Source organism: Sciurus carolinensis, chromosome 3 (genome assembly GCF_902686445.1).
Source record: "Sciurus carolinensis chromosome 3, mSciCar1.2, whole genome shotgun sequence".
Lineage (NCBI taxonomy): Eukaryota > Metazoa > Chordata > Mammalia > Rodentia > Sciuridae > Sciurus > Sciurus carolinensis.
Window position 1 is genome coordinate 78,266,882 of NC_062215.1, and position 7,481 is coordinate 78,274,362.

At 48.3% G+C, this 7,481-nt stretch overlaps 1 non-coding gene across 1 annotated transcript; it reads left to right on the plus strand.

Annotated features, from left to right (window-relative positions):
• The first annotated feature begins 620 nt into the window (after window positions 1–620).
• Window positions 621–697, plus strand: Trnam-cau (transfer RNA methionine (anticodon CAU)). The gene has a single exon. It is a non-coding gene; the product is annotated as a tRNA-Met (tRNA).
• Window positions 698–7,481: the final 6,784 nt, after the last annotated feature.

Below are 7,481 nucleotides of genomic sequence, written 5' to 3' on the forward strand. Positions count from 1 at the left end.
ATTTGACCTAGTAATCATACCTCTAGAACTGTCATGCGGATGAGTGTACATTGTATCCTTTGTGGCACTCCTATTCATAGTGAAAAGGGAAACAATCTATATGCTCCTCAGCTGAAGAACAAATACATCATGTTACATCCACACAGTGGGCCCTTGGGAAGTTTTTTATTTTTTCATTTGTTCTGATTAGTTATACAAGACAGTAGAATGCATTTATGCACTTTGATATATCATTTGTAAATGGGGTATAATTTTTCGTTTTTCTGATTATACATGCTATAGAATCACATTGGTCATGTAGTCATATACATATATAAGGTAATAATATCTGTTTCATTCTACTATCGTTCCTATCCCCATATCCCCTCCCCTCCTTTCACTCCCCATTACCTAATCTAAAGTAACTCTATTTTTCCCTAGAGCCCCCCATCCATTGTGAATTAGCTTCTGCATATCAGAGAAAACATTTAGTCTTTTAATTTTGGGGATTGGCTTATTTCCATTAGTATCCATTTACCAGAAAATGCCATAATTCCATTCTTCTTTAAAGTTGAGAAATATTCCTTCAAATATATATACCACATTTTCTTTATCTATTTATCTATTGAAGAGCACCTTGGGGCTGGCGATATAGCTCAGTTGGTAGAGTGCTTGCCTCATAAGCAAAAAGCCCTGGGTTCAATCCCCAGTACAGCCAAAAAAAAAAAAAAAAAATTCTGATTGAAGAGCACCTAGATTGACTCCATAGTCCAGTTATTGTGAATTGAGATGCTATAAACATTGATGTGGCTGCATCACTGTAGTAGGCTGACTTTAAGTCCTTTGGGTATAAACAGAGGAGTGGGGTACCTGGGTCAAATGGTGGGTCCATTCCAAGTTTCATACAGAATCTCCACACTGCTTTCCATAATGGTTGCACCAATTGCAGTCCCACCAGCAATGTATGAGTGTTCCTTTCCCCCCACATCCTTTTATTGTTACCTGTGTTCTTAATAATTGCCATTCTGTCTTGAGAAGCTTTTAAAACAAATGTAGCAAGTCTACATGCTGACATGGAAACATCTCCAAGAAGAATAGGAAGTTTTAAGCAGCAGGTATCATAGCAAGCAGGGTCAGTTGGCCATGCTGGTTGCGAGGTGAGACCTCCTGAGCCCTCCCTAGTGACTCAGGGGTGCAAACACCATGGGTTACCCAATGTACCAGTTCTTGAAAAGAAATGTGAGCCCTGACTGTGGTCCTTACAGATGGCGATCATATATCAAGACTGCGCAGGGCTGGGAGCATGAGACCCATCATTGCAAAGTCCAGTGTGATGACCTGGGCTGAGGAGATGGATTTCTGGGTCTGGTTGCCTGGGAGTCAGACACAGCCTGCAGACCAGCCAGGAGCCCCAGGCTATGGCACTGGGGAGAACCTTCTGTATAAACACCCCAGCTCCCTCACCCCTTGGGTTCCTCACTTATTTCTGCATTTTCCATGGGATTCTAGTTGCCCACCTGGAGACCTGTTTGATAATATGTTTTCCAGGGAGGGGCTTCCTCCCCTTCCTGTATCGCCCCTCCACCCTTGTTATAGGAATTATGACCCCAAAACTTATATTTTGAAATCCTAATCTTCACTACCTCAGAATGTGACCTTATTTGGAAATAGGGTTGTTGTAGATGCCATTAGTTAAAGTTAAGATGAGGTCATACCAATGGGTCTTATTCCAAAATGGCTGCCATCTTTACGTCAAGGGGACATCTGGACACAGGGATGTGCACACTGGGAGAGTGCCATTTGAAGATGAAGAGATGGGGTGACTCTTCTACAAGCCAAGGAAGACCGAAAATTGGCAACAACTCCCCTGAGGCTGCAGGAGAGGCATAGGATGGATTCTCCCTTGCAGTCTTCAGGAGGAACCAACCTGTGGACACTTCATCTTGAACTTCCCGCCTCTAGAACAGCAAAGCAGCCCATGTCTATCAATGAAGCCACCTGGTGTGTGCAACGTTGTCACGGCAGCCCTAGCAAGCGAATACAACCTCCTTTCTGCTGTTTTCTAGACTTGCCAAAGTAAGCGTTTGTACTTCATCTTTGTCTCATGGTCAGGAACCCAGAGTAAGGGGACAGTGGAGGGGCTGGTTCAGTGGAGCAGAGGGATGCCAGGAGGAAAACCATTGAACAGACCCAGGGAAACTAGGAGGTGGGGCAGATTGACTTTCCCACCCTCGCCCTCTGAGTGAGAACTGGGGATGTGCATACAGGGAGAGGACACCAGGGTGGAAAGTTGGCTCAGGATGTTAAGGCATGGCCCATTCAATTAGTTCCTCCAACTGAGGAGAGGGAGAGAGGGCTGGGCAGTCACACCCACTGAGGCAGATCAGGGCGTGGTGGCTCCCAGCTGGAGAGCAGGGCTTTACAGCACTCGCTGCAGAGAAACCAGGCCCTGCTGCTGAAGATAGCCTGCAGCCCACATGCCATCCCCAGTCGGGGTCCCCGAGAGCATTCTGGATTAATAAGACAGAGACCATTGGCAAAAGTGGAGAATATAATTCATAAAACAGGCATGGGAAAATGAAAAAGTTGATTATTGTTAAAAAATTTAATGTTACTTTTTAGAAGTCCAGTGTCCCTCAAGGGGGAATGAGTGAACACGTGATAGTTCCTCCCTCAGACTTGGCCGCGGTCCTTGCTCCTACTATCCCACCTCCTGAATCCAGACCCTTCTGGGTGGATCGCAGGGCTCCCTTTGTTGGCTGTGTGACATGTCCGTCCTGGCTGGGTTCATGCCTGGAGTTCCAGGCATGGAGGCTCACTTTGGCCATGCCAAACCTAAGTCCCTGTAATGCAGGTCTCAGTTTCCCTCCCTGTAAATGGGCGCATCACTGAAGAAGATGAGGCACATCTGGTAAGTGTCCCCGTCACCAACTGTGTGTGGGGGGAGGTTGGGAGGAGCCTCTGAGCCTTCCTCTGAGACCCTACAGCTCCAGCCTGGGAAAGCGAGGCAGGGAGTGTTGCTGGGAGGGAGGGTGGAGGGGCGATGTGGGGGGCAAAGGCAGGCGTGGGGCTGAACAGGCAGGAACTGAGCTCCAACAGCCTGTGGGTGCTGGAGACTGGGAAGGATTCCTGGTGGTTTGGGTGTAACTTGAAATTCTGCCCTTTTCCTTGCTTATCTCATCATCAGAAGGAAATCAGACAAGAACATGAGCTCATTCTAATAGAAACCATTTTTTGCCTTCTGGTTCCTATCAATTAAACGTCTCTCTTCTGTTGATCGTCTTCAGAGACTCTCTGAAAGGCCTTTCTGGACCGGAAGGCACAGAGCTCATTAGGCGGCAAGTGCTTGTTGAGGGCTGTCTCCGTGAAGCCACGGAACAGCTTTACGGTCTCTGGCACCTCCGAACCTGGACCTGGGGCTCAGTTCTGCCATTAACCAGAGGTTGCTGTCAGCAGGGCACCTAACCAACCTGAGCTGTAACTTCCCTGGCTATAAAACAGGGAGGGTAGCAGCCCAGACCCACACCTGCTGGACATCTCTGCCTGGGCTTGTATCCTCCTGTCAGACTCAGACAGAACAAAAATGGTTGGACACTTCCCCCATGCTCTGCTTCCACCATAAATTCTCCTTCTTCATAAATGGTCCTGCTATCAGCCGAGCCCACGCCTGGAGGCCTGCTGCAGTGTGTGTGTGTTGATGGACCCCCAAGGCCCACGTGCTGAAGGCTTGCTCCCCAGGGTGGCGATAGTGAGAGGTGACAGAAACTTTGAGACGTAGGGCCCAGTGGGAGGCCCTTAGGTCACTGGGGGCGTGCCCTGGAAGGGGATTGTGGGACCCCAACTCCTTTCTCTTTTCTTTTGCTTCCTGGACGTGAGGTGAATGATTGGTCCACCATATACTCCTGCCATGATGTGCTGCCTCACCACAGGCCCAAAGTAACAGGGCCAAGCAATCATGAACCAAAATCAACCTTTTCTCTTTGTAAGCTGATTATCTCAGGTATTTGTTATAGTGACAGAAAGCTGCTGAACAAACTGAGTGTCACTCCCTCCAGTAAGCTCTCTGGGACAAGAATCCATCCACCAGTGGGTTAGATTGCTCCTCCAACAGACTTCTCTGCCCTGGTCTTTCTCTCCAGCATTCAACACCACATGGTAATGAGCAGTTGCTGTCTTCTACTCAAATGTGAGCCCTTTGAAGGCAGGAGTGATGTGTTAATTTCAGTTTCCTGGACTCAGTGTGGGACCTCCTTTGGATAATTGGGGAGTCTCAATCGCTCTTGTCTCCATCAACCTTGTGTTCCCCTACTTCCAAATAAATAGAAAATTCAAACAGAACAGTGTATGTGTTTCAAGCCAAGTCCCCTAGCCACATGCCCTCTGCCACTACCATACTGCAGTTCCAGAATCTTCTAATCTAGAAATTGGGTGCTACTACTGAGGATTCAATATGTAATAGGAGCTTAGTCAGGAGACATGGAGGGATGAGTGAAGTCAGTAATTTTCCTAGGAGTTGGGGGTGTAGCTCAGTGGCAGCATGAGCTTAGCATGCACCAGGCTTGGGGCTCTATCCCCAGCCCCACATTAGCAACAAAATGCAACAAAAACCAAGAATTTCCTAGTGCCTTTCCTCTCCCTCCAGTACCTTTTCCACCTGATCCTGAGTCTTGCAGCTTCTTTCCCCTGGGCTGGCTTTTCTCTTTGCCCACCCTGCCTGTGCTGCCCTAGGCCCTGGCATCAGCACGAGAGTCAGGTACTCCACACACCTGCTCTCTTACTGTGGCATGGGAAGTGTCCTCTCAAAGGACCACGGTCTGCCCAGGGCACCCCCTGTTCATAACTCCTTCCCTCTGCCCTTCTTCTAGCCAAGCTTAGCTCAGGAGACAAGGGTTCCTGAAGGCCCTGCCCACCTTTTCTCTTGACTAGGACCTAGGGCCCTTCTTCTATGCTGACCTCTGCTACATCAGCTGTTCGACGTAGCCATGTGGTAACCACAATTCTGTGTCCCTCCAAGATAGGAGCAGGGGCTGGAGGTGTAGCCAAATGGAGGCCCTAAGTTCCATCCCCAGCACTGAAAGAATAACTAAGAAAGAAAGGGGTGGGGCAGGGAGAGAGAGAGAGAGAGAAAGAGAGAGAGGAAGGAAGGAAGGAAGGAAGGGAACAGAAAGAGAAGGGAAAAAGAAAAGAAAAGAAAGAAAGGAAAAGAATAGGAACAAGGCCCAGCTCCCTCACCTTGAGGACAAATTGGTCCCCTGTTTGGTCCCTTTTCCCAGGACTCTCAACTTGGAGGCCCACTCAGCGTGGACCTGCTGTGTGACTTCAGCTCTGTGGACAGCATGCTCGTGAGTCACACTGGAGGCCCTGTTTGGTCTTGCTGGGCAGACGCATCCTGGCCCTGCAGCAGCATTCAGATCCAAGTCCCTGCTGCCCACTGCGAGCAGCCTGGTGCCGAAAGCCCAGGTGGAGCAGAAGTGCTCCCCTTCACCATCTTCCTCTGGTCCTGTTCACCTGACAGCAGCCCCTCCGGGGAGGTCTTCTCCTCCCCCAGGGAGCCAGAGGTGGGCAGGGGACAGGACCTCAAGGGGCATGCAGCAGCCTGGAGTCCCAGTTACTCTGGAGGTGGAGGCCCAGGAGTTGGGGGCCAGGCTCCATTTCTTTAAAAAAAAGAAGCTGGAGAGCATGCAGCTTTCTCCCGGGGAAGCTACCTCCAACCCTTCTCTTCTCTTTATACCCTTTGCGTCCCTCTGTTGACAATCTCTCCAAGGTCTGATCTTGCTCTCAGGACACAGTTTCTAAGTGAAGCCAGCCTGCCCGCCTCCTTTCTTGTCTCTGTTCCTGGGTCTGGGGCTGGTGGGGAAGGGGGCTGACCTCTGAGCCTTCACACTCCCCTTTAGGGATTTCCTTCTCTGCTCTCTTGGTCTCCTCCTTGCGGTGTCCTCTGAGATATCACACTCACTCCTGGAAGCCTCCTCTCCAAACCGTTCCCACTGTAAGGAAATCCCACGAAACCACGCAGGACACAGGAAATCACATAAGGGAATTTATTAAGCAAACAGAGTGTCTCCCTGCAGGGTAAGAGAGAAAATGAGAGGAAAAGAGAAAGGGCGTGTGCTAGAGAGAGTGGAAAGCCAGGAGGATAGAGAAAAGGGAGGAGGAAAGACAGAAGGATGGGAAAAGATGGCGGGGAAGCTATGGTAAACTGTTGAATTCCGCCGGGCTAATAGGGGACCAATATCGGAGAAGGATACTTGCAAACTGACTGATGAACCAATAGCTAGGAGGATGTTCACAGATTGACAAGTGGTTGGGAGGCGGGGAAAATAGTTGTACCTGATGGGCGGGAATGCAGCTTTATACATTACACCCACCACCCTCCCCTTCACTGTCCAGAATTTACCCAACTTTATTAAATATGTATAACATGGATGGCATCATACATATGGTTCTGAAATGTGCTTTTCCCTTGACTTTTTTCTTGACCCCCTGTTCTAAGAGCTGCCTAACATCCCATGGTAAGAATATACCATGCCGTATTTGATGAATCCCCTGTTGATGGACACTTAGGTTGCTTCCGTGTTCACTTGAATGGAGAATGTTGCAAAGAACATTCTTGTGTGCACGCTTTTGCATAAATGTGAAAGAAGAGTTGAGGATAGAACCATGAAGGTAGAGTTGCTGGGGTAGATGGCATAGGCACTGTTCACACTCAGCACAGTATTTAAATTTTGAAAAGCATTTCCAAAGTACTCTCCAAAATGTAAATACCTGTTTATACTTGTGCCACCTGTGAGACAGCCTTTACTGCTCATTCAAGGATGAGTCCTAAAGGCTGTTTTTTAGAGAGATATTTGGCGGTGCCTCCCCGGCAGGCCGGCCCTGCCCTGTTTTCTTTCTCTCACTGGTAAGGATGCTGAGATGGCTCACCATCCAGAATGCCTTCAAGGGGTGGCGTGCCATCTGAGATGCGGATTAGAGCAGAAACCCAAGGCCATTAGTAGTTAATGAATAAACTCTTTGTTTTGCTGATAGACCTGCTGGGGTTTTGACAAGCTTTTTGATTTTGTTTTGTCATTTCTGTGGCCTTAGAAGTGGCAGGTGCCAGAGAATGTGCATGTGAATCTGCGGATGGATTGAAGGATAGTCAGGTGAAGGAGCTGGTAGTGTTAGTAACAATAAATTTAGCTTAAAATACGTATTGTTGGGGGTCTTGCTTCACAGGTTTCTACTTTACATATTCATTCATTAATCCATCAATTCATTCATAAAACACTTATTGAAAACTTTCCATATGGCAGAACTGTGCTGGGCTTTGGGATAGTTATTAAACAAATAAAGGTTGGGGGGACAAAAATGGGGCATTCTAGCAAACACCCCAAATTAGGAAGGAACACGGTGTGGGGAATGAGAAGAGGGTTGAAGCAGAAAGGCAGACAGGGACAAATTGGTTTTTTTTTTTCCTTTTGGTACCAGGGATTGAATCTAGGTGCGCTTTACCACTGAGC